Source organism: Lactuca sativa, chromosome 4 (genome assembly GCF_002870075.4).
Source record: "Lactuca sativa cultivar Salinas chromosome 4, Lsat_Salinas_v11, whole genome shotgun sequence".
Classification (NCBI taxonomy): Eukaryota; Viridiplantae; Streptophyta; class Magnoliopsida; order Asterales; family Asteraceae; genus Lactuca; species Lactuca sativa.
In genome coordinates this window covers 22,356,071-22,381,964 of record NC_056626.2, presented here as the reverse complement: position 1 = coordinate 22,381,964, position 25,894 = coordinate 22,356,071, and the positions used below count along the sequence as shown (strand labels likewise).

At 30.3% G+C, this 25,894-nt stretch overlaps 1 pseudogene; it reads left to right on the top strand.

The window, feature by feature from the left end:
- Positions 1-3,053: 3,053 nt before the first annotated feature.
- On the top strand, positions 3,054-24,830 carry LOC111890369 (protein ROOT INITIATION DEFECTIVE 3-like; annotated as a pseudogene).
- Positions 24,831-25,894: the final 1,064 nt, after the last annotated feature.

Genomic DNA, 25,894 nt, shown 5'->3' with positions numbered 1-25,894 from the left:
TAACTGGTGCATATTATTTACGCATCACCAACAAACCTTGGAGCAAGCCAGATATGAGTTGAGGGTCGGGGAGGGCATGTTTGACTCATACTGAGGGCTCATGAGCATTCCAGATATGAGTTGAGGGCCGGGAAGGGCATGCCAGACTCGTATTAAGGGCTTAGTGGTATTCAATTCGATGACTGATCTAGCCGGGGAGCAAGCCAGACATAAGTTGTGGGCTGAGGGCAAGCCAAAATTATGTTGTGGGCTCAGGGGTAATTCAGTCTGTTAGTTGTGGACCCATTGCATGCTGTTATTATAATATGTGCTATTTATTTGTGTGTTGGTATATTGGGGGAACTCACAAGTTTTGGACTTACAGTTTTGGATTATGTTTCAAGTACCTCAGAGGATCGTAGGAAGGCGATAGCATGATCATGCACCTCCACGCGTTTGGTTTTATGATTTTGGTAAAAGTTTGATATTAAACATGTTTTGAAAACTATTTTGTAAACAATGTTGATCTATGGGTTGTTTTAAAAGTTTAAATTTTTCATGAATTTTATAGATGTTACATTGATCAAAAAAGAAATTTATAGAATGTAGTTGTTTACAAAAAAAAAAGTTTCAAAATCCATGTTCAAGTGCCTGTTTTCAGAATAGCTACAGTTTCAAACACAAATCAAATTAAATTTCTAAAAAAAGTAGGATGTTATATCTTGTTTTTTTTACTAAAACTTAATACTAGGTCGTTGTTACAATAGAAATTATAATATGAAAATAAGTCATTAATTTTTCTGTAAATCCCTTCATATACCTATAAATGATAGTTTTTTTTTCTTCGTATACCTTTAAATAGCAATGTGTTTTCAAGAATATGTATGATTTAGCAACCTACTTTCATAGATAAACAATTAGTCATTTTTATGCACTTCTTCTTTCTGTTTTGATTTCTACAAATATTTGGTCAAGAGAGAAATTTATAAACTGTAGTTGTTTACAAAAACATGTTTCAAAATCCATGTTCAAGTACCTATTTTCAGAATAGCTACAGTTTCAAACACAACCTAACATTTCATTATATTGAAATACCCGACAATGGAGGGTATAAAGGTTGACAGCAAAATCATATTATGAAAATTTACTTAAGATGTTTAAGATTCCCACATGCTAATACTATGGTATTTCTATAATTTATTCAATTATTAAATAGTTAATCAATTTAGCTTTCACATTGATAAAGATATACCTCTTACTTCGAATATAGCTTTAATTCACTTAATTACGCATAAACACATGGCTAATGATGTATAAGACTCCCACGTCTTAATGATATTTGTATAATTTATTTAATTAACAAACAAAGTTTATAAATTTTTATTTTACATTTATAACATGATAAAACTATCATGTCATATATCTTTTAATGTTTGGTATGTTATTATTTAATTTACATATTTATTCCTCATTTCAATATTAGTATTGAGAAAAATGTTGTTTTAAAAATCCTTAGTCTTACTAATTCAAATTTAATGTTTTTTTTATTACCGATAGTTTGTATAAAAAAGAATTGCATTTATAATTAGTTATTTGAGTGTGATTGTGTGGAACTATATGTATAGGTAAAAGCATAAATGATCGTTGGTTCAAAATACATATATGGTTCATGTTAATTGTTCCTTTCTATATAAATTACAAAAAATCATCAAATCCAAACGGGGTGAAGTGTGTGCTTATTTATGTATGTATGTGACTTTTGATTGTATGGATAAAGATCCTTTTTTTGGAACCGGCAAATATATTAAATAAGAAAGGAAACAAAAAAATCCCGACTTGCAAGGAGCTAGCAGGGAACATATAGTTTCAGTTTACATCATTAGCATCACCTACTGCATTACATTGGAGTTCAATTAATTAAAAGGGCATGAGCACCAAACAGCCCATTCACATATCTTTGCCGAGCTCCTGTATTTCAACTACATGTATACCACCGATTGGATATTATCAGCAACCTTTGGGGGAGTAGTTGGTAGTCTTTTGAATAGCCTCCCGTTCCTAGCCTTCCAAATCTCCTAGAGTGTACCATAACATATGCTGATCAAGACCTTCCTGTTCTTCCTGTGGCTTCCCTGCTGTGATACATACCCAATTAAATCAGCTACTGTGTTAAATTGATTGGTAAGGACGTTGGTTCAGTTCCCAAGTGGCCTAGGTTCGATCCTTGCACCATGCAAGAATTAAACTAGCCTTCCTAGATAATGATCCATGGTTCAAAAACTACCATTCAAAACACATTATAACAAAGTAGTTTGATGGAGTGACCACTTTACCCCTACACATTTTCATGTGCCTGGTAATCAATTTATTTCGTGTATTTGTTTATTCTAATTGAAAGTTTTCATTTTGGAGAATGCAAACAAGAAATATAATAATTACTTGGAAACTTACCTATTTCATATTCAAACGGATCTTTTTCTAAAGGGTTTGCTTTTTCTGAAACCATTTTATTCATTATGTACTCATTCTGAACTTTAGCTTTAAGGCTATTCCCAGAGTTCTCATTGTGAATACTAAATATATCACTATTTTTTTAATATAAATTCAATTACTTATTCAACCAAAATTAATCGACCAAAATTATGAATTTGAAAAATATAATACTATATGTTATTATAGGCATGCGGTGTTCATAAAAATACAATTTAAACATGTAAGATAAGGGTAATACATTATTGGTTATACATTTTTCAAAAAATTTTGAAAAAAGGTTGAAAATCCCCTATCCTAATAAAACAGAACTAATATGCAATGTCTCAATCAAATAGCCCCTTCCAAGCTTCTTTTCCCGCCCATTCTCTCAAAGTGATTTTCCGAAAATGACCATATGATTGCTTCAAAATCGGAAACGCTTCTATTGATTTCCTTAAATTTTGCCAATTTAAAATCTCCATCTCTAATCCCGTTATTTCTTCAACCTCTATGAGAAAGTGAAATTTGAATATCGTTTTTGAAATCCCTAATTATGGGCCCCTTTCTGCTTATTTTGTTTCTCTCTTGGTTCGATTGGTTCCATGGTGAAATCCGGCTTGAGCAATGGTGGTAAAAGAATGGTATTTAAGTGGAAAGTGGTTTGTGGTGCTGGCAGTAGTGATAACACATATGAGAAAGTGAGGTATACGGTTGTTTTCAGATAGAGGAGGCGGTAGGTAGAAGGTGATGGTGCTCGGTGGTTGGTAGTGGTGGTGGCTTAAGGGTTGCGATTGGTGATAGTAATGGGTGTTACGGTGGTGATTTTGTGGTGTTTAGTGTTTTCGATGGTGTTGAATCCCGGCGTTTCTTCTTCATCCTTTAGATTTTTTTATGCAAAGAAACAAAATGGTCGGCTCAGATCAACTTTTGTCTTGGTTTTATAACAAGGTGAATTCGTATTCTTCTTCTTAGTCTTTTCAATTTCTAACCCAATTTTCTATCCATCCTCATTGAGATTTCTCCACGTCTCTCATTATTAACACATCTGCCCTAATCTCTTTTTTTTCTCATGTTGTTGTAGTTCAACGCCTGTTAGCTAATGTCGAAGAAGTTAATGTTAGAGACAGGTTAGTCATGTTACTTACATTCAAATGGATAATTTTTAAACATGTACGGTCTTTGCTATCGATTATTTTGCCAATTCATATGATTATATTTTAAAATTAGGGCTTTTAGTATGATATTCTTAATATATATACATTAGAAAAGTTTAAGATTTACTTAGATTCCACAATGGATATTTCTTTGTACAAGTTCTTGATAAATTATAAATTTAAATCGAATATTTATTAATAAAAACGTGCTTTTTAATAGTGCTAATCATAATTTTCACAAGAATCTCTTTGTGATTTATTTCCTTGTAATTAAAACTAAAGTACAAAGTTTCAGTAAGTACTGATGCGTTAGATTCTTAAAAAAGTTTTTTATTTCACTCATTTGATTTGAAAAGAATTAGTAAAATTGCTCATCTGGTATGTGGATGAATATAAAATACTAATCTAAATCAACGTAATTTTCTGGTAAGTGAGTCAAAAAAGCTTGAGACAATCTAACCAGCTTCTTGTGATTTTCTTAAAAGAAGTAAAATTGGAAATGAAAGTAAAAAAGATGTGCAAATGAAAATTATGCAATCTTATCATGTCATAATGAATTTCTTAAAAAATTGTAATTTTATGTGCTTAAGACCATATTAAAGGCATAAATAGAATAAAGTTTTCAGGTTTAAGTGGTATCATGGGCATTTGTATCAATTTGACATTTCTTAAGTTTCTGAGGGGGTGGGGGATTGACTTGATGATATATGGTTGATCCACATTAATTCTAGTATTCTACCGTTATTCTAATTACGGAAGATTAGGTCACATACTTCATCTCTCAACTTTCTACATTTTTTTCACCAAGGAATATGTACAAGCTTCCATAGATTTTGACTCTTCCTTAAGGATAAAATTAAAACTGGGGACTGACTGTTTTTCCAATTGGGTTACTGAAACAGTTGTGTTTTTTGGTAGCTACTACATTTGGCTTAAATTTAGATTCATATGCAAGCTTATAATGGCAACAATGGACTTTTTTGCCCCTGTAAGAGCTATTGCATTGATGTTCATGATCCCAGACTATAACATTGGATGTAATAAAAGGGGATAAAATTCTAAGAAAGATCAAGCTTGTTTCCTAATCCATTCGCATTAATTTATGTAAACTCTCAAGCTGCCATTAAGTTTTACTTCCAGTTAATTTATTTAGCCATTGAGTTTTATAATCAATCACATTTTTGTCATATTATCTTTTTTTTTTCTGCATTTTATATAGAAAAATAAATTAATCAATGAAACATTAAAAAATATGTTGAACATGTCATTGTACTTTATAGAAATTTGATTTTTAACAGTTTTTCCATAAGAAGGTATACTGATTTGTTGTGTGTGACTGATTTACCCCTGAAATTCTACATCTTTTACAGAAAAACGGGAAAAAAAACTTCACGAGTATACAATAAATGGCATTGTACTTTCAATTTTTTTTTCCGAATTAAAGTTATGTATTGACGTTTCAATTGATATACCAAATTATCCGCGATCAATTTCGAATGCGATAGCAAAAGATCAGGAATTCCATAGCACCTTTAATCTCTATTTCTTCCTTTCTCTTTATAGTTTCTACAAAAATGCGGTTTAATTACTTTTTATGCTGCTCTTTTGGTATTATGTTTTGATTAAAGCTTTTTGTTGAATAGAGCCCGGAAGGATGTCGATAAGAGATTACATGGTAATGAAAACTACTATCCACGAACTCTGTAAACCATTGTCAGTTTCAAAAATTGAGTTTAGTATAATTATCATTCATCTTCTTCCAGTTTACAGTACATGTGATGAATATATTAAATTTGCTTGATGAAACTTTAGTTTTTAAGTTTGTAGGTTAACCGTTTGATGAAATGTCTAAGTCAATTACAATTGCTTTAAGTTTGTAGATTTTATTCCATTTATATTTTCTGGATTAATTTCATAGTGAGTACTTGATTTTGTCTTGTATGTTATCAAAAATGAAAAATAAATAAATATGCAAAACAGCGAAAGTTATAATTTCTCAAATATACTGGATTTTGATTGTTTAAAATGTAAAAGAATTAAAATTCCATATAAGTTATAGCATATGGAGTTGGACAATAGTTTGTTTTGAAGTTGTCCTACTTTTATACTTTCGATTATGCCTTATTATTGCTTGAGAAAATTGTTAAATTTAAACTGAATCCAAATGTACCCTTTAATAATATTCACACTCCAATTCCTTACTATCAAGCTTTAGGCCTTTAGTTCTTGAAAAAACCCAATCAAAGTACAACCTGATAAAAAATGCAATAAAATCTACAATGTTCTATAGAACAATTTGATTAAATTGACAAAAAACTGATAATTAAGTTTGAGGCGTTATAAATTTGACCTCAGAGGTTATAATATATCTTTTTATGGGAATGGAGTAATAGTTACTATTAGTACCATGAGAAATTGACCGTGTTGTCTACTTTATCCCTTTGGAATTGTGCTTTCGGTAATTAAGTATTTATTCAAAACATAGTGTCAATGGCTGCAACATTTGCTTTGGGCATGATGTAAGTCTGATTGTTTGATGCATGATGTAGTTAATGGTCTTATTCTTGCATTCTTTGATGCATGATAAGATTAATCAGATAAAGATTCGCTAACATTCATTCGAAATCACAAACTTACCCTTATGATTGATGGTGTTCATTACAAAAATAATGATGGTAATGATAAATAAAAAGTTGAAAGTATTATGCTATGATTCTAGAAACTACGACCCGAAGATGATAAGCTACAGTAAGGATTTTAAAAGTAATGTTAATCCCATTGAGGTGTGAATTATTGTCTACTACTCTATGACATAGTAATATATTAAAAATGAGGTTTTTAAATTACTACAGAGGTTGTTTTGAGGTGGAATCCAGATTCACCAGACAACCCTACAATCAAATATGGCAGGCTCATTCCTCAACGGGGATGATGACAGAGCATGTATTTTCTATGTACCTGTTTTGGTTTAGTGTGTCTATTGGTTTTGTTGCCTGATTTTAGAATTTTTCTTGTAATTTCTTTGTTTTTGCCATCAAACCAGTGGACACAAGGAAAATAGTCCAATACGAAAGCTTATATCCACCATCTGCAAGAAGAATAGTGTGCATGTATGTGCCTTGTGTCTCTTTCCTATTTAATATATTTTAATCAACATGATACAGTTGAATCATATTCTGTTTTTTTTTCTTTTGTTAATAATAACTAATTATGTCCGGGTTTAGTGATGATGGAACTTCATGTTGGGTTTATATATATCCTCCAATTGCCATATCTATAGAATCTTGGTTCTCTCTTCCTCCAATTTCCTCTTTTATTACTTACTTGGAGTTGGCATTTTGTGTATGTATATTAGGTATGACATGATATTTGATCAATTAAATTTATAATTTAATTCTACATGTTCTTGTCCTAAGATGGAAATGGATGTTGTTATCTTTATTTTGTACAATACTTGGTTTTAAGAGATTCTTTAGTTGATAAAGGAAAGAATAGCCTCCTTATATTAGAAAACTTAACTAAAAGGAATTGTTAACTCAGGTGGCAATCATTATATGTGATGCAGTTACGTACGTAGCCAAGCTATACAAAATAAAATAATGGATTAATTCCATAAGGAATGATTTCTTTTTTTATTTTTAGATAATAGTGAAATTGCATGTCTTAAAAGTTAAAACATAATTTGATGATAACTGTACAGGTGATAACATCAATTCTTGATCAAGGCTTGTTGTGCAAAAATGTAATCTTGCAAAAAGATATGATCTTACGTCAATTGTTCCAAGTTTTATTAAGTATCAACATTGTGTTTTATTTGTTAAAATGGAGCCACTAATCTTGGTCATTTCAGTGATTATGCCAAAAAAATGAGGGAAAATGTTTAGAAGGTTAGAACTTCATGTGGAAAACATCCTTTTTCCCTGTTTTTTCTTTGTTAACTCTTTTAACTTTTCTTTATTAATTCTTTATTTGTTTATTTATTTCTATCAATATACAATACATGTTTAAACAATTTTAAAAAGTAACATTAAAGGTAAAGGTAAATGTAAATGTTCATAACTATATAAGTTTTTTTTGTCTCTCATTCCTTAATGTTGAATTATAATTAATTAAATGTTATGTTGAGTTTAAGTTATCAATCAATTTTTTGTGTCAAAGATTATATATAACTGTGTATTTATAAGAAAAAAATATACTTAAATATTTTATTTTGTTTTTTAAAATTTTTAGTTATAATTTCAGTTGTACTTGTTAATTAAACGTGTGATTGATGAATTCATGTTACAGTTATTCTTAACAAACTCGTTTAGCTTATTTTTCGTTATTTATATATGTTTGTACATTAATTTTATATTTAACATATTAGATATTAAACCCACATTTTTACAAAAAAAACATTAAGCGAAGAAAATTATAGTGAAGAAAGTGAAAGAGATTCTAAAATAAAAAAACATTCTTCCTTTTAAGTTAAATATTATTTTTTATATTAAACAATATATTATTTTAAATATTTAGTTAGTTATTACGATTTTAATATTTTTTTTATTGCAAATATTTAGTTAGTCATTATGAGTTTTAATTATGAATATTGTTTTTTCTTTTTAAAACGGATTTCAACAAGTTTTAATTCTATTTAAAATTAACACCCGTGGGTTTCCACGGGTTTTAACCTAGTAAACTTATAAAGTCATCCGAAATTATAAGAATTCCGTTCTTTCAGCACCTAATCTTGTATATTTTGCTATAAATAATATATTACCATATATTTCGAAATTATAAAACGAAATACTTTGAATTTTTTCCTGGTATCCTCTGTTTTTTTGAATCCGTTCTTAGCCTCCATTTGTAACAAAACATCATATTCTCAATCTTTTAGTTTTTTCTCTTCGTGCTACGTTTTCTATGGATAAATCATCTTGCAGTTTAGAATTTCCTGCATTATAATTGTGTAAGTTTATTTGTTTTGTCATAATAAGCAGGCATATTGGAGACATCACGTTGTTGTTTGTTCTTTATTCCTTGTATGAATCATAAATTATGTTTTTGCTTCAATGCTATTGGGGCATTTTCACATGTAATATGATTTTGCATAAGATACATATTTTTTTTCCTTTGATTGTCGTTTATTCGATGAAAATTGTCAATATAAGTTGCTGATTCTGTGATAGGTTCATAGGAATTTGTATACTATCTTGAACATGACCAATTGATAGACTAAAGGCTCAAGTGGAATCCTAATTTTAACCTACAATTCGAAATAACTTTGAACGGTGGCTTACCTTGAATACAATCTTACAATCAATCCTCAAGTAATCCAAAAAATCTTCTCTCTTCACTGGATATGTGTGACCATACCCCGCCATCTTTGTAGCTAACTCACTCATGTACCGGAAACAGAAGCGCAAGTGTCATCCGACATTTGATAATATGATTGGTGCCTCGCCAACAATTCACAATTCTAATCAACTGGAAACTCAAACAATATCATGTAATTTTGATAACTTGATTATTTGTATATATTTTAGTAATTGTTTTCTTTTAATTTTTACTTGTTTTGTGCAAATTTGTACGAACAAGATGGTATTTTGTAGCATTGTTAAAGACACATTGAATGCCTTGCAACCACGATTGAAATCTCGTAGCAAAATCTGGGAGCAAAAAGAAAAACAAAGTGATATAAATTAATTTTTCGGATTTTGACAACATTGCACGACCTTTTTCAAGTGATCAGACGGTGGGGCAAACGTTGTCTGATTGAGCTGAAAATTGACAGACGTCTTCCCAACTCGTTAATCTTCCATCTCACTGAAAATGAGTGGATTCCGACAAGTTTTGATATGATTTTTAGCCTCATGAACAGAAACATAGTAGGTTATCCAGCATCTTAATTAACAGCCCATATAGCAACCCATTACTTAATACTTCAGCAGCCCAATTTATAAGCCCATTCTCAACTATTTCCAGAAGATCAATCTAATTTGAGTATCAGCTAATTTGTCTATGTGGAGTTGGAAAAACGCAGCCATCAAAAGAAGTAATAGGGTACTTCATCATCGTATTCTTAATTTCGCCGGCAGAAAGAAAAGAAGAGTGGACGGGCGCCTTTTTGGTGTCTCCACTTTATTTCTCTTTGTTTTATTTTTGGAATCAAACACTATTATCATTGATATCTTTATCATTGATTTTATTGTCTTTTGAATTATTTTCTTTAAATTAGGTTAGGTTAATTTTTTTTATTAATACTTGGATTATGAATGGAGTTTTTGGAACAACAAGAAGTGATGATTTCAAGAAGCTTTGTCATCTTCGTTTCGTGATCGTTTTGATATGGTTTTTAGCCTCAGAACAGAAGCACTTTTGTTTTAAAATGTAGTTCGAAAAATTTTGTACTAATTTTACACAGGATGATTTATTTATTTTACTTTTGTTCTTTTCATTTTTTTTTTTTCATTTAGGATAATTTTTTTTATGCATTGTGTTTAGTTAATTTCATGTTTTTATATGTAAAAAAAACATTTTTTTAGCATTCTCATGCTGCATTAGTATGATAATTTGTGTTTAGAAGGTACTTTATGTTTATTTAGTTAGTTTATGTTTGTTGAAATTTCACATGTTAGGCTTAGTAGTTATGTTGTCTGTCCCCATTTTGATGAAATTTCCAATTTCGACTTTTGTTTCAACAATTAGGTATAAGTTGGATTTTTTTTGCATGACTATTAAGCCGGTATCTTAATTGTAACTTACATAATCTTGGTTTAGTTTTATTATTTATTTATTTTTTATTTTTTATGAAGTATTTGAAAAAAAAAAAAGTTATGTGTCTTGATAAATTTGCATTGTCGTTTTTTTTTTTTTTTTTTGTTGTTTTTCTTCGGTTTGACTTTTCCATATTGTTTTCCTTGAGGACAAGGAAAAGTTAAGCTTGGTGATAACTTGATTATTTGAATATATTTTAGCAATCGTTTTCTTTTACTTTTTACATTTCTAATATTCTTTTTACGTTAGATCGTTAAATTTATTGTTTTGAATATTTTTACTCGTTTAAGTTATTTTGTCCAGATTTATACGAGCAAGATGGTATTCTGTAGCATTGTTAAAGCCACATTGAATGCCTTGCAACCACGATTGAAATCTCGTAGCAAAATCCGGGAGCAAAAAAAAAAACAAAGCGATATAAATTTATTTTTCGGATTTTGACAGCATTGCAAGACCTTTTTCAAGCGATCAGACGGAGGGGAAAACGTTGTCCGATTGAGCAGAAAATCTATAGACATCTTCCCAACTTGTTAATCTTCGATCTCACCAAAAAGAAATGGATTCAGACAAGTTTTGGTCGGGTAGTTGGCTCGTGAACATCAGAACAGGAAGCTGCCAGCTTTAGGTTTGGCAGCCCATTTTCAGATTTTAAATAACCCAATATCAGAAGCCCAAATGTATTTTCCAGCAGCCCATGAGCAAGTTAATTAAGCCTTTTGTCTTGTGTGGAGTAGAGAGCGCAACAATCAAAAAGAAACACTAGGGCATTTGAGTTATTGTTTTTTTCGCCGGCAGGAAAGAAAAATAAGAGACGGCGCAAGTGGAGAGTACCCTCTCTCTTCTGTGTTGAACTCCCCATTTATTTTTTTTATTATTCCTGATTTATTTTTCTTATTTTTGGAACATTGCATTTATGATTTCACAATCATAATTTGTTAATGAATTAGTTATTTTCTTTAGATTAGATTGGGTATTTTTGTATTAATACTTTGATTATGGACGAAGTTTTTGGAACAACAAGAAGTGACGATTTTAAAAAAGTTTTGTTATCTTCGTTTAATAATCGATATTTGTATAATTTATATCATTTTTATTGTCATCATTATTATGTGTAGTTAGTTTTTTTTTAATATTGGGTGAATCTATGGAGCAATTAATTGATGAGGAATAGTTTTGTGTGGTTTTGATGGTATGGTATGAAAATATTTTATAGTCAAACATCTATTTATGTTCATATGTCTTTAATCATGAGTTTAGATGTGTGAATGTTTAATGTAACGTCCGTGTTTCTAGGCTAGACATTAATGATAATGTAATAGTCTTGGCCAACTTTTGTAACTTGTTTTGAAGTAATTAAGATGTATTATTTGAGTATTATGTGCTTACACTTAATTATTATTATTTAATAAATTAAGGATAAAAATAAGCATCGAAAATAAATGTTAGATAAACCCAACATCTATGAAGAAAGTTGTAGTGGTTGAAACAAGGATTCAGTAGATATAAAGAATACTGAAATCCGAGTTATAACAAAGAAGTTATGACATGCCGAAGTTTCACGACAGAACCGGCACGACACTGTGTGAAGTAAAAAGTGAATTTATGATAAAATGCTAGCCTTAGTGATCTAAATGAAAGTCTTAGTATACGCTAAATCAAGAGTGTGCATAAAAAGAATGTCCAAATCTGACTTCGTATAAGAAAGTTATGAATTTTCTAAGATTTGATATAGCAGTATGCAGCCTGAAATTCGAATTATAGATCGAGCGATTTTTAGCCGACACAACCTAAACGAGAATTGAAAATCTTGTCGATAGTAGTTAAATGGTAAAAAGACAGACGAAAACGGACGTCGGATAAAGAAGTTATGAATTTTTAACGGACTTTTCATGTCCCGGTCTGTTAGAAATATAACTTTAAAAATAAAGTCAAAATTAGCCGACGGAGTCTAAACAAAAAGTTGTAGAGTATATTCTCACCTAATCAATGGATATAAAGAAAGTCGAAACAGAGCCCGTATGCGAAAGTTACGAATTTTTAAAGTTTAAGGCCTAAATTCTGAGGCTGGTCCGAAGGTGTACGCCCAACGTACTCGGATTACGCCCAACATACTTGTGCACGTGATCCGGAGTCGATCACCCCTAGTCCTTCGCATGATGGACGCGTATTGGTAGCTATGACCCATCCGAAGCTCGGAACCTGATCAGGCGTCATGTCTCGTATGCCCAGCGTAGTGGCTGGTGAAGTAGTACGCCCCGCGTACCATGATATTACGCCCAGTGTAATTCGAGACATCAGCCTCCTATAAATAGGATGCGAGGCTGGCGAGTTATGTTTACAATTTTCACACTTTTACACCTTCTGCTTTCCTTTTAGCCTATACTAAACCCCCCCAAAGCCTAGGGTACCATCCTAGCACCCAAAGAAAATCCAGAGCCCGGAAGCCTCCGAGAAAACGAGTTTTTTTTAGTCGAAACTCTGCCCACACAGAGCCCGGGTTTTTGAGAAAACATCTTGGTTTCATCGAAAAAGATTGTTTTAAGGGACGAAGTGTTTTCCAATTATCGTCAAATAAAGTGAGTGTATAGTCACTTTCATCTTACACATAGATATGAAATATTTTATATAAAATACATGCTATGTGTATATATGTTGTTTGTTTATTTGAGATGGATGTTGAATGAATGTTTTATACATGTTTAGAATGATTTAAACTATATATATATATATATATATATATATATATATATATATATATAAATTTTTTATCTACAAATATGTTGGGTATAACATGGGTAGATGAAATAGTTGATGTATGATGCAATAAAATGATGAGAGGTCTCGATGTTGACGATGTTCCAGTCATCTAACAGAATATAGATGTCGACCACAGACTTTTCTAGACAGTCCAGTGGAACATTAACAGGGCTTGTAACCCGTAGGTGTTTTTGAACTATGTGTTCATCAGGTATTTTTGAACTATGTGTTCATCGGGTATTTTTGAACGGAGTGTTCACTAGATGTTTTTGAACTAGGTGTTCATTAAGTATTTTTAAACGGAGTGTTTATCAGGTATTTTGATTTAAGTGTTCACCAGTTGTAATCTAAATATCCTGGCAACTGTGTCTAATAGAGAACATTGGCAGTTGTGCTATTGGCAAGGATGGACTTTATGCATATTCCTTAGGACTATCCTTTGGAATGAATGAGTTAATGTTAGAGGATTCTTAAGGGTGGAACCTTAAGAAACTACAGAAGTATCTCTTAAGTAGTGTTGTTACCCCGATAATGATCCTTAAGCTAGGTCCTTTTTATTAGATGTTTAGGGACATAAAGTGAGGGTAACGGGAATGGGTAATCAGGGTTATTGTTGATTGACGAAATTAATAAATTTATTGTTGGTTGATGAAAATTAATAAATTTATTTATTGTAGGTTGAAAACTCTATATACTTACCAGACTCTCAAGCCTGACCCACTCAACTTTTATATTACAGGTAGTGGAACAAAAGCATAGTTGGATGATGACGAGAGATTTTGGATTATGGGCCAGTATATGTAAATAACTGTTGTAAGGCCTATATCGTATTGTTTATGCTTTTGGTCTATATCGGAACATGACATCCTGAGGTTTTGTAATATAATGAAAATACATTCTTTAATAAATGCTTTGATAAATTTTTATCACATTTTGTTTTGGGGTAAAAATTTTGCAACACCTTTTGAAAGATTAATATGATTTTATTTTAAAAAGCATAAACGAAATCGGTCTTTTTTGGCCGTGAAAATTGGGATGTCATATTTAATTAGTTGGTTAATTTCTTGATTACGTAATAGATCCTCAAATTAACAAACGGCAAATGGTTCTTGTGATAGCTTTCCTTTCACACAATCATGAAAGTATTTTTTCCAACATGGTAATACAACCATTTTAACTCCTCTTGGATTTGGTGACTTTTAAATCTTAATGCTAGTTAATTTTTATTAATTACATGTTTCATGGAAATTGTGACTTTAACTAAGAAAATATGTTATGAGCTTCTCTAACCATTGTATTAACTAAGAAAAGTCTAGGTGGTCTCAAGCTTCTTAGATTGTTATAGCCAAATTAGTATTCATTAAACCCATTGCACCACAAAATTATGATGATTAGTCAAATAGTTGCACTTGTGATTTATCCCGATATTGGAATGTTTTATTTTATAGATTTTGTATTTTTCCATTTTTGTTATTTTTGTAAAATATTTTTATCACATTTAACATTTTGAAAACCCTCATATCATTTTATATTTTTATTTCGTAGAAACTGAATGCATATATTTGATTCGAACCAAGCCCTGTGGATTCGATCTCTATTACCGCTACTACAATTTATTTTTGTATGTCGTCGTATTTAGTCTTTTTTTATTTGTTGGTCTCGACAACTACCAAATTTTTAGCCTCATGAACAAAAGCACAGTAAGCTATCCAACATCTTATTTAACAACCCATATAGCAGCCCATTACTTAATACTTCAGCAACCCAATTTATATGCCCATTCTGAACTATTTCCAGCAGATCAGTATAATTTGAGTATTAACCCATTTGTCTCTGTGGAGTTGGAAAAACGTAGCCATCAAAAGAAGCAGTAGGGCACTTCATCTCGGTATTCTTAATTTCGCCAGGAGAAAGAAAAGAAGAGTGGACGACGCCTATTTGGTGTCTCCACTTTATTTCTCTTTATTTTATTTTTGGAATCAAATCTATTATCATTGATATCTTTATCATTGATTTTATTGTCTTTTGAATTATTTTCTTTAAATTAGGCTAGGTTAATTTTTGTATTAATACTTGGATTATGAATGAAGTTTTGGAGCAACAAGAAGTGATGATTTCAAGAAGCATTGTCATCTTCGTTTCGTAATCGGTATTGGTATAATTTATATCATTTTTATTGTTATTACTAGTATTAGTAGTTAGTTTTTATTTTCAATATTGGGTCAATCAATAGAATAATTAATTGATTATGAGTGGTTTTGATGGTATTATATGAAAATAGTTTCTAGTAAAACATCTATTTATATTCATGTGTCTTTAATTATGAGTTTAGATATGTAAATATTTAATTAGTTGATTAATTTCTTGATTACGTAATAGATCTTCAAATTAACAAGCAACAAATGGTTCTTGTGATTGTTTTTCGTTCACACAACCATGAAAGTGTTTTCTCTAATATGGTAGTGAAAACATTTTGACTCCTCTTGGATTTGGTGACTTTTAAATCTTAATGGTAGTTAATTTTCATTAATTACATGCTTCATTTAAATTATGACTTTAACTAATAAAATATGTTATGAGCTTCTCCAACCATTGTATTAACTAAGAAAAATCTAGGTGATCTCAAGCTTTTTAGATTGTTATAGCCAAATTAGTATCCATTAAACCCATTGCACCACAAAATTATGATAATTAGAAAAATATTTGAATCTACGATAATCAATTGATTATTTGGTAAATAAAAGTAATAATGTTTTATCAAATCAAATCTAATATGTTATAAGTGACAATCTACTTTGTTTGATTAAGCAGTGGAGAGTAGTGATAATCAATTGATTATTTGGAAAATAAAATTCATAATTTTTTTTAATAATATTTAAAATAAATACATATTGTATAATATTGTACAATATATACTTATTTTTATATTTTTATATTAATTTGTTAAAAAAAATATGAATTAAGACAATTAAGTTCGATCAATAATAAATTAATTTACTACCGAACGATTTTTTATTTATTTTTCTAAATATAATCATAAAAATGTTGTTTTAGGAATTTTTATATGCTTGATAATTAAACTTTATTTTTATTTTTCATTTGTAATTTATTATATTTTTTCATATATGTTTATTTCAACAACTTAATTTTTTATTTGTCATATATCAATTTTAATTATATTCACTTATTGTAGTTGTTTTATTTTTTGTAATTAATTTAACATTTCATTTTACAATATCATTTCTTTTTCATTAATTCACAAATAAAAATTATCATATATCTTGAAAAATAATTTCATATATTTATTTGAATCAACAATTATAATTTGACATAAATAAAAAACATAAATATTTTAATTAGTATTTTATTTAATATAATCGATTAACATTTATGACTTTTTATAAAAACTTAAATATAAAAAGCAATATTACTTTCCACAGGTTATAACCTACTTTTGTATATAGAACAATGTCAATAGTATGGATGAGTGTATGTTATCTTATTAAGGTTTTTTTTTATCCGGATCAAATAAAACTAGATTCTATTTTGTATTAAGACCTACTTTCTTAATACCTTTATTGTTAATTGTATTAATATAATAATGTGAAGATGTTGCTTATGAGAAAAGACCAATCATCCTTTTATAAAAAGTAAAAAAAAAAAAAAAAAAAAAAAAAAAACAAACTTAATTGACATCATATAGTTTTTTTTGAAGTATTTTACTAAGTCAAAATTGATGGTAATAAATGGGGGACACTTTATAATGGGTTATACATACATGTTGTTGAAGTGCAAGTGACCCAACTCTAAAACCACTATAAAAGTAAAAGGTAGTATTCACTCTACAGCAACCATTTTGTATAAATCAATTTTTTTTTTTGTCAACATGTTTCGTAGAACTTACAATATTTTATTTTTAATAAATGGCCTGAATTTAATTTTTATATTTGTTAATTGGTTAATTTTGAAATAATTTGAACTTATTAAAAAAAATTATAGATTTTTTAACAGCAAATATAATTTACTTCTTAATTGTACTGTACACAACTTGTTATCCGTTTACTTTTTCCTTCGTTGTGTTGTATGATGATAACTAAAACATTTATATTTAAAAAAATTGATACCACTGGCCTAAAAGTCTTTTGATTAAAAAATTATAGATTTTGAGTTCATATTGTACATTAATATATATCCTGCTAACTTATCATTGATAGTTTGATACTTTAATAAATATGCATCTATTGAATTTTTACCTATTTTAGCGTTGGAAGTACACAAGTTCCCAATCACATATGGGTTAACATCATTTTTTAAGCCAATAAAATATTCTTTTAAATGTTTGCGAAACAATATTCTCTTTTTTTACGTTGTTTTTTCTTTTAACTTCTAATGGCAACTTTGAAAATACCATTTATTTCTAATCTAATTTTAGACCCGATTTGTTTTTAATCAAGCTTTTGAAATCATTAATGTTTTCTTCTAGGAAATTAATAACATAATTAGTTTCATATGACGACGATAATATATATATATATATATATATATATATAATTAGTTTCATATGACGACGATAATATATATATATATATATATATATATATATATATATCATAGTGCATTGTTTTTTTTTTTTTTTTTTTGAAGAAAAAAAAAGGAATCGTTTTCATAGCCCACCCGACAATATTCATATTCATATTGGAAAGTGTTGATGTAGTTTAAGAATTATTTTTGTTGCCCCACGTTGGATGTTGACTTTCCATCTACCTTTCTTCATGCATCCCTTTTAGAATATTGTTATAATTATAAAATCTACAAAATATTGTATTTAAGTTTAATCCGTTATGTTGTTTCTATCTTCAAAAAAGGTCTGCTAAGTCCTTTAAAAGGAATTTATTAAAAAACTACAAGGAATGTAGCATAGTTCGTAAATGACTATAATGGCGTTTTTGCTTTTCATTGTTTTTTTAATAATCTAATCTATTCTTAAACTATTTATAATTTCACATATATCCAAAACAATGTTTGAATTATCAACCTTAAGGAAATATGTCCACACGTGATACCGCTGCCTATTGAATCTAAAGTCTAATGTCAATTTAAGAATAAATGAATTTTCATGAGATGGCATGACCTAAAATAAAGAAAATACAAATTGATATGAAATATAATAAAAATGGTTTAACTTTGCTAACAAACAAGATGAGTTCCTATAATTAATGATACAAATTTAGTAAGTTTACAACTTTTAAAAGAGAAAAGAAATATCCTATATTTTTTTCATTTTCGAACAATTATTGAAGCTTCTAAAGCAGAGATGGTCAAAAGTTTAGTTTGATTTTGCTTCGTGCTTGGTTAGCTTAAACATCAAGAAAATGAATGGGCATAATAATATGATAAAATGAATATTATATATCATTAACATCTTCCTAGCATAAAAATTTTTATGTCTTTCATTGAATAAATAAAAACACAAATTCCGTATATGTAGTTATACCCATACATGTAACTAAATTTGAATTAATCTTAGTTGTCCTCATATTTTATTATTAAAGTATACATGTGATAAACAATAAACACCTACATGTCTTCATTAAACAAATTCCTAAAAATAGTAATATATTATATTTACTCGTGTAATATATATTTACATTTTTATATCAATGTACTCTAGTTTTATCAATAAGCATGTGAGGCTTGTAAAACTTGTTTTATTTTAACCACAATAACGCGCAGATTACCATATTTTCAAACATAATTATATATTTTTATTGTAACAGGAATGTGTCGGATGAAATTTGTTATCATCACTAAAAGAATATGCATGTATGTTGCTTGTTATCACGTGTAAAAAATATAAATATGCTATTATTATGAATTAAAAATCAAATACATTTTCATATTGTTAACAAAAGCAAATTATGTTGTTGGTTCTCATCATTTTCATTTTATTTTGAACTTTTAAGTTAACTGACTTAAAGTATATTTCGTAATGGTAGTTATAGTAGATGGAGACCGATAGTTAGTTGAAAGCTAAAAGTTGTTAATTAGAAGTTAAAAAGTGAAGGTCGAAACTTTTATCGAAAATTAAATAAAAGATAAACTAATAGTTTTCAACATTTTATTTTTTAGGTTATACGAAAAAGTATAAATTATTTAGATAATTCAATTGGATAGTGTTTTATAGTCAAATAGTCCAAAACATTTCTACTTGAATTAAATGTTTAGTCAATAGTCAATAGTCCAAAAGATTTAATTCAGTTAGAAATCAAATTTTGTAATTTTCTTAAAACATGAATAGAAAAAAATATAGAAACATGTCTTTGATCTAGGTTGGCTGGAAATAAGTGAAAAACAAACAAGTTGAAAACTAGCGATTCGTATATTGATTATAATTAAGTAGTTAATATCATGTTTTAAATCATCATATAATATTTTAAAATTCTGACTATAATTTCCTTTTCTATTGTTTTGTTTGGAAAAAGGTTTCGATTTATGTTGATGACCATATCTTAAATAAAATAATAAATAAGATTAAAAGTAATGTGATTTAAAAACCTATGTTGAATAGGTAGTACACATCTGATTCCAATATAAAGTTGGAAAGGTGAAATAAACATGTGGATTGTGGGATTTTCTTCTTCATTGGGTGGGAGTGTAGGAAATTTGGATCTATATAATCTAATTACTTTTTAAAAGTTTATTATATTAAAATATACGGGGAGACAATTAAGTTAGTTTATAGGTTAATTTTAAAAAATATTATATGAAATAACTTATTTAAGCTCACGAGACATTTAGCATATATTTTTCAAACATGTTTTTGTATGTTCATTTTTAACTATATATCTTTATTTATTTAGAACGGATGAAATTTCATATAGAGTAAATTATTCTCCGTGTGGTTTGGTCCAAATTATACGTTTGGTCCCTAACTTTTTTTGTACTCGGATCGTTCCTATGGTTTGATTTTGTTGTGTTTTTCGTCCCTATGGTTTGGTAAAAGTTGCATGTTTGGTCCCTAACTTTATGTATGTAAGGGACGGAAAAGACAACAAAATCAAACCACAGGGACGAAAAGCGCAACAAAATCAAACCACAGGGACGAAAAGCGCAACAAAATCAAACCACAGGGACGAAAAGCGCAACAAAATCAAACCACAGGGACGAAAAGCGCAACAAAATCAAACCACAGGAACGATCCGAGTGCAAAAAGAAAAGTTAGAGACCAAATGTGCAATTTTGACCAAACCATAGGGGCGATTTCAGTAATTTACTCTTTCGTATATAAAAAACAAACAATAGCAAAGAGCTACGGAGAAAGAACAATTATATTGTGATTTTCGCGCCATGACACCTAAACGATTTTATTTTTTATTTTTTATTTTTTTGCACAACCCATTTAAGCTCGCTAGCTACTATAAAATCAAAAAAAAAAAAAAAAATTCTTCTCGTTTTACAACTATCATAAATAAATATTTGCCACTTATAACGGACATGTACTCTAATAATACCTTATCTCCAAATATTTGTGCATCTATATATCCTTATAAATTTAAAGGAAACTCACTGGTTTTTAGGAGTCATGGATTTCCGACCATTCATGCTTACTATCTACAATAGTTCCAGGTGTAACAATTATGATACGAAAACCGCACATTGGTTTACAGCTATGCGAGTCGTGTCAACAAAAATTTAGTAGTTATCAAGGACTATGGTATTCCAATCCAGATATGCAATTCTCATCAATAGCTTCACACTTACACTTATGAAGGTCACATATGTACTACAATAGTCTAGCAAGATAAGAGATTGTGGCGGAAAAACTTAACCCTTAAGCTCACATGCAACTTATTTGGATTTAAGTTTTCTTTATTGATAACAACAATCTATGAACATCAATAACTTTGAGGAAACCTCCTATAATCGAAAATTACAAAGGATTAGGGTTTACATACCTTTTGATTATTATTCACTACTAGAAAACAACCCTTTAATGACGCACAAACAATGACACTCGCTGATAGAGGACGCGCATTTCTGCGTGCCCAAAAAAAATAATGTCAGTTTTGCAAATTTTGAAGGATAGAGGACACGCATTTGTGCGTGCCCTAAAATTAGTGTCAGAAAAAGAAAAAAGGAAATGCGGAGTGCGCCTTTCATAAAACGTGTGTCATCTAAGTGTGTCGCTTTATAATTTTTTAATGAAACACGCGTTTTTTAAGGTGGGATTTCACCCACCTATTGGATCCCAAAAATCAAACCCCCCGCCTCTTCCAATTAGCAAGAAAAGGCCCTAGGTCCTTCTTCTTCATAGCAGCATCGCACTACCATCCAACCTCCGATCTCGCACCGCCAAGTGTCTCCGACCATCTTCTCCAACCATTCTTTCCTGTCGTACTACACCGATAACAAAACCCCCATCATGATATGCTAATGTTTCTATTTCTGTCAATTGAGATCAAATCATTCATGTCATAGGTGCTCATGCTTCACGTTCGTATGATAAAACCCTAACCGTAAAAACCATCATTCTCTAGGTCGAGAGCAACAATTCCATCAAGAATGTCAAATACATGATACATGTTCCTCTTTCTCCTCTATTCTTACCTCTAATTTTGATTTTGAAACTTCTCATCTTCTCCTCTATAAAACCCTAACCGGAAAAATTATACGAGTTTCAATTGTGATTTCCTCCTCCATATTCGATCCCTACTTCTACTCTCTACGCATCTCAGGTAGGAGCCGTTCTTTCTCCCCCTTTCTCCTTCTTTTTCTTTGTTTTCTTAGGTACGACATCATTCTCTCTACTTTTCTACTTGTGCATCCCATTCTGATACTTTTCTACTTGATACAATCATCGGCGATTCAAAACCATCAAACGCTTCAACATCTATCGTATTCAGGTAGTTCATCCTAATCCATTAACCCCTTTCATTTTTCATTAAAAAAAACCCTAATTGACTTGGCAAGTTCATGAACCAGATGTAGCACATCCTAAACTGGGGATTTAACCAAACCCGATATAGCCATTGACGGAATCTTTGGATTCGGTCAACAAGGACTCTCTGTAATCGCACAACTTTCTTCAAAAGGGATCGCTCCAGATGCTTTCTCTCATTGTCTCGTCGGAAACGGTGGTGGTGGTGGGATTTTGGTTCTAGGTCAGATAATCGAGCCAACCATGGTGTATACTCCATTAATCCAGTCACAATAAGTTCTCTTTCGTTTATCTCTTATCATAAAACATTAACAATGGCGTATAGTCTTCTTACCCCTTTTCTCCCTTTTCTGCAATTGCTCAATCTCCCTTTTCTGTTGTATAGGCTACGATGGAACTACCAATGATTGGGATGACTACTCAAGATATGTGAATCCTGATGGAGTTGATTTATCTCATGTAAGAACCTGTTTCCTTCTGTAAGTTTTGTCTATATTTTGACTTGAAAACATGTTTATCATTGTATATTGTTTTTGGTTTCATTACAGGTTGTTTATGGTTATGGTTATGCACCATATGGACCTCATTCTCCTGATGGCTCACCTATGCTAATAGTAGGTCAATATGGTGAACTCTCCTGCTCCTCCAAAGGGTGAGATCACAGCAACTAAAAAGGAACCTGCTTTATCTTTGGACATAACTAAAGGAAACCCAAATGGTGTGAAGGGGAACACTGCTTCTACCCCTGTGAGGCCAACTTCATATTATAATTTATCTTTCAATCCAAATGGAACCTATGGAAGAGGTGCACAAACTGGCTATCAAGATCCAAGATACACTTGACAGTTGATAGTTTCTCAGTTTGCTTTAAACAATCTTTTCTTTTCTTCTCTTTTAATCATTTGATGTTAATATTTGAGGAAAAATATACAAAATGCCAACATATTTTCATTTTTAACTGATGTATTATGTCATAAACTTGCAGTCTATTACTAGAGCATATGGAAAGGTAGATGCAGATGGTTCCAGGTTTCTACTTGGTGACCATCTTATTAGTTTTGTAATAATAATAATAATAATAAATAAATAAACTGATTAAAGTAGAAGTTATAAATATAAATGTAACAGAAGCAACTATGTAAATATACTAGTTCCATTAGGTTTTCAACATACAGAGGAATTGCAAAGGAAATATTATAGCTTAATTCTTAATTACTTCCTGTTGCCTAGATTCTGATAGGAGTTTAATCACCCAACATTCACTACATTAAACTCTATAACTATTTATGTAGTTCATAGCTTATTCATTTGAAAAATATCAAATTTGACATTTATGTTCAGGTTTTTGCTGTTTGCAGCCTCAGGTAGAAGTTAAGAGTTTTCCAGCAAAAACAATCAATCTTCTTGCTTGCAATACTGATGGTACTTACATAGTAGGAGGAGGAGTTTCAGGTCATATTTACTTGTGGGAGGTGAGTTGTAAATTCATTTCAGTTTTCTACTCATAAAGAATACAAGGTTATTTTGCCAATTTTGAATTTATCTTCAAATTATATTGAAAACTTTGTTATTCTGATTTACTGTTGCTCTTTGGTTCCAACAATTCACTGTTTTTCCTAATCGGGTTAACTACCTGTGCAAAAATCATATAAAAACTGATCTTATTACAAGTCTTTTCTTTATTTCTTTTGATTTATTGTAGGTTGCAACTGGTAGATTATTAAAGAAATGGCATGGTCACTATAGGCTTGTTACTTGCTTGGTCTTTTCTAATGATCAGTCACTTTTGATTTTTGGATTTGAGGATGGAACTGTTAGATTCTGGTCACTTCTGATGTATGTATAATTACTCATTTACCCTTTTACATTCATGAGTTGCAATTTTAGGGTTTATTACTATAATACATTTTCTTCATCTTGTGATCAGGATATTTGATGAGGAAGGACAACAGAGAGCAGGACATCTATATGAGTACAGTTTCACTGGTCATGCTTTACCTGTAACTAACATTGTCACGGGCTATGGAGGATCCAATGCAATTATCTTATCTGCTGCTCTAGATCGTACTTGCAAGGTACATATTGCATAAATATTCGTAAAACTCGTGAATACCCTCATTAACTTGTTTAAATTACAGGTATGGAGCCTAACTAGAGGTACATTGTTGAGAAATATTGTGTTCCCTTCAATAATTGATGTAGTTGCATTAGATCAAGGGGAACATGTCTTTTATGCTTGTGGGAGAGATGGGAAAATATACATTGCAGAACTCAATGCTCAAGTCACATCCAACAACAGCAACAACAACTATGGTTTACATATCATTGGCACATTATCTGATCAAAGGTATGCGATAACCAAACTGTTTTACAATATAATATTGTTAAATTAATAATCTAATTCCAACTTTTTTACTGTATTTGTAATATATAGTAAGGCTATATGCTCTTTGGGTTTTGCATTGGATGGATATCAATTGGTTGTTGGATCAGAGGATGGAATGGCTCATGTTTGGGACACTAAAATTCGTAATATCATTTGTGTTTTAAACACGCGAAAGGTAAAAAAATTTAAATATTATTTTAGCTACTTTTCTTTTAGTTACAAAAAAATATATATTTATTTGTTGTGTTGGCACTTGGCATGTCCTGTTAACAATATTGTTGTTATGCGACAACTAGTAGCGCTTTACCCTTGAACAACAGCAAATAATAATCAAGGTCCAATGGGAAGAAGACACGTGACATTACCACCTCCACTGTTAACGCTATAAATGTTGCCACTGTTAACGCTACTCAGGTATAACCAAGGGTATTTTGGTCATTTAATAAATAAGTTTGACTAACCTTTTTAATTTCCATAACAAGTGCTATTGGCTACTAGAGGTGGCCGTCTGGTTTACCTTGAAATTGGTGATGGTGTTTTAGTAGAAAAAAAAGCACGCATAACTAAAATATGATATCTCATGTCTTCACATAAACCCAATTGGTGAAAATCCAAATTATACTAATCTTGTTGCAGTTGGGATGTGGACTGATATTAGTGTCAAGATATTTTCACTACCTGATTTAAATATCATCACTGAAGAACATCTAGGTGGCAAAATAATACCACGTTCTGTTCTTCTTTGTGCTTTGAAGGGGTATGATTCTCATCTCATCTTCATCTTTATCTTCATCTATGAGGTCAAATTTGTAAAAAGTGTTTAATGTTTAATTACAGATACCTTACTTGTTGTGTGCACTTGGGGATGGACATCTTTTGGACCTTTTACTCAACGCAAGCACAAGCAAATTAACAGACACAAAAAAGGTGTCACTTGGGAAAGAATTATGAATGTTGTCACTAAGTGTAAGAGATGCTGGAGCCCTTAGAGAAGCTAAGGACAAACTGGAGAAGTGAGTTGAAGAGCTGACATGGAGATTAGACTTTGAAAATCATTTGAGGGTATATTTTTTATATTTCTTGTATCTAATTAGTTTGTAAATTTTTGTTACAACTTCTATTGATTTGTTTTATTTTTCCATGGAACGATTATTTGTATGACATTAAATTTTATGCAGTGGATTGTATTTTTTGTATATGATATTTTATTTTCTATTATGAGACATTAAATACAAATTTAATTTGAAAATTAGTAAATCTACAAATAATATTTTTTAAAACATTTAAAATTATGATATGCAAAAATGTGTGTCATCTTCATTTATGACATGGTCTTTCTTGACAGGGGCTTTAACGATACGCAATGCGAGTCGTAAATGCGCGTCATAAGGTTACGACACGCAAATGCGTGTCATCTTCCTTTATGACACGGCCTTACTTTATACGCATTGT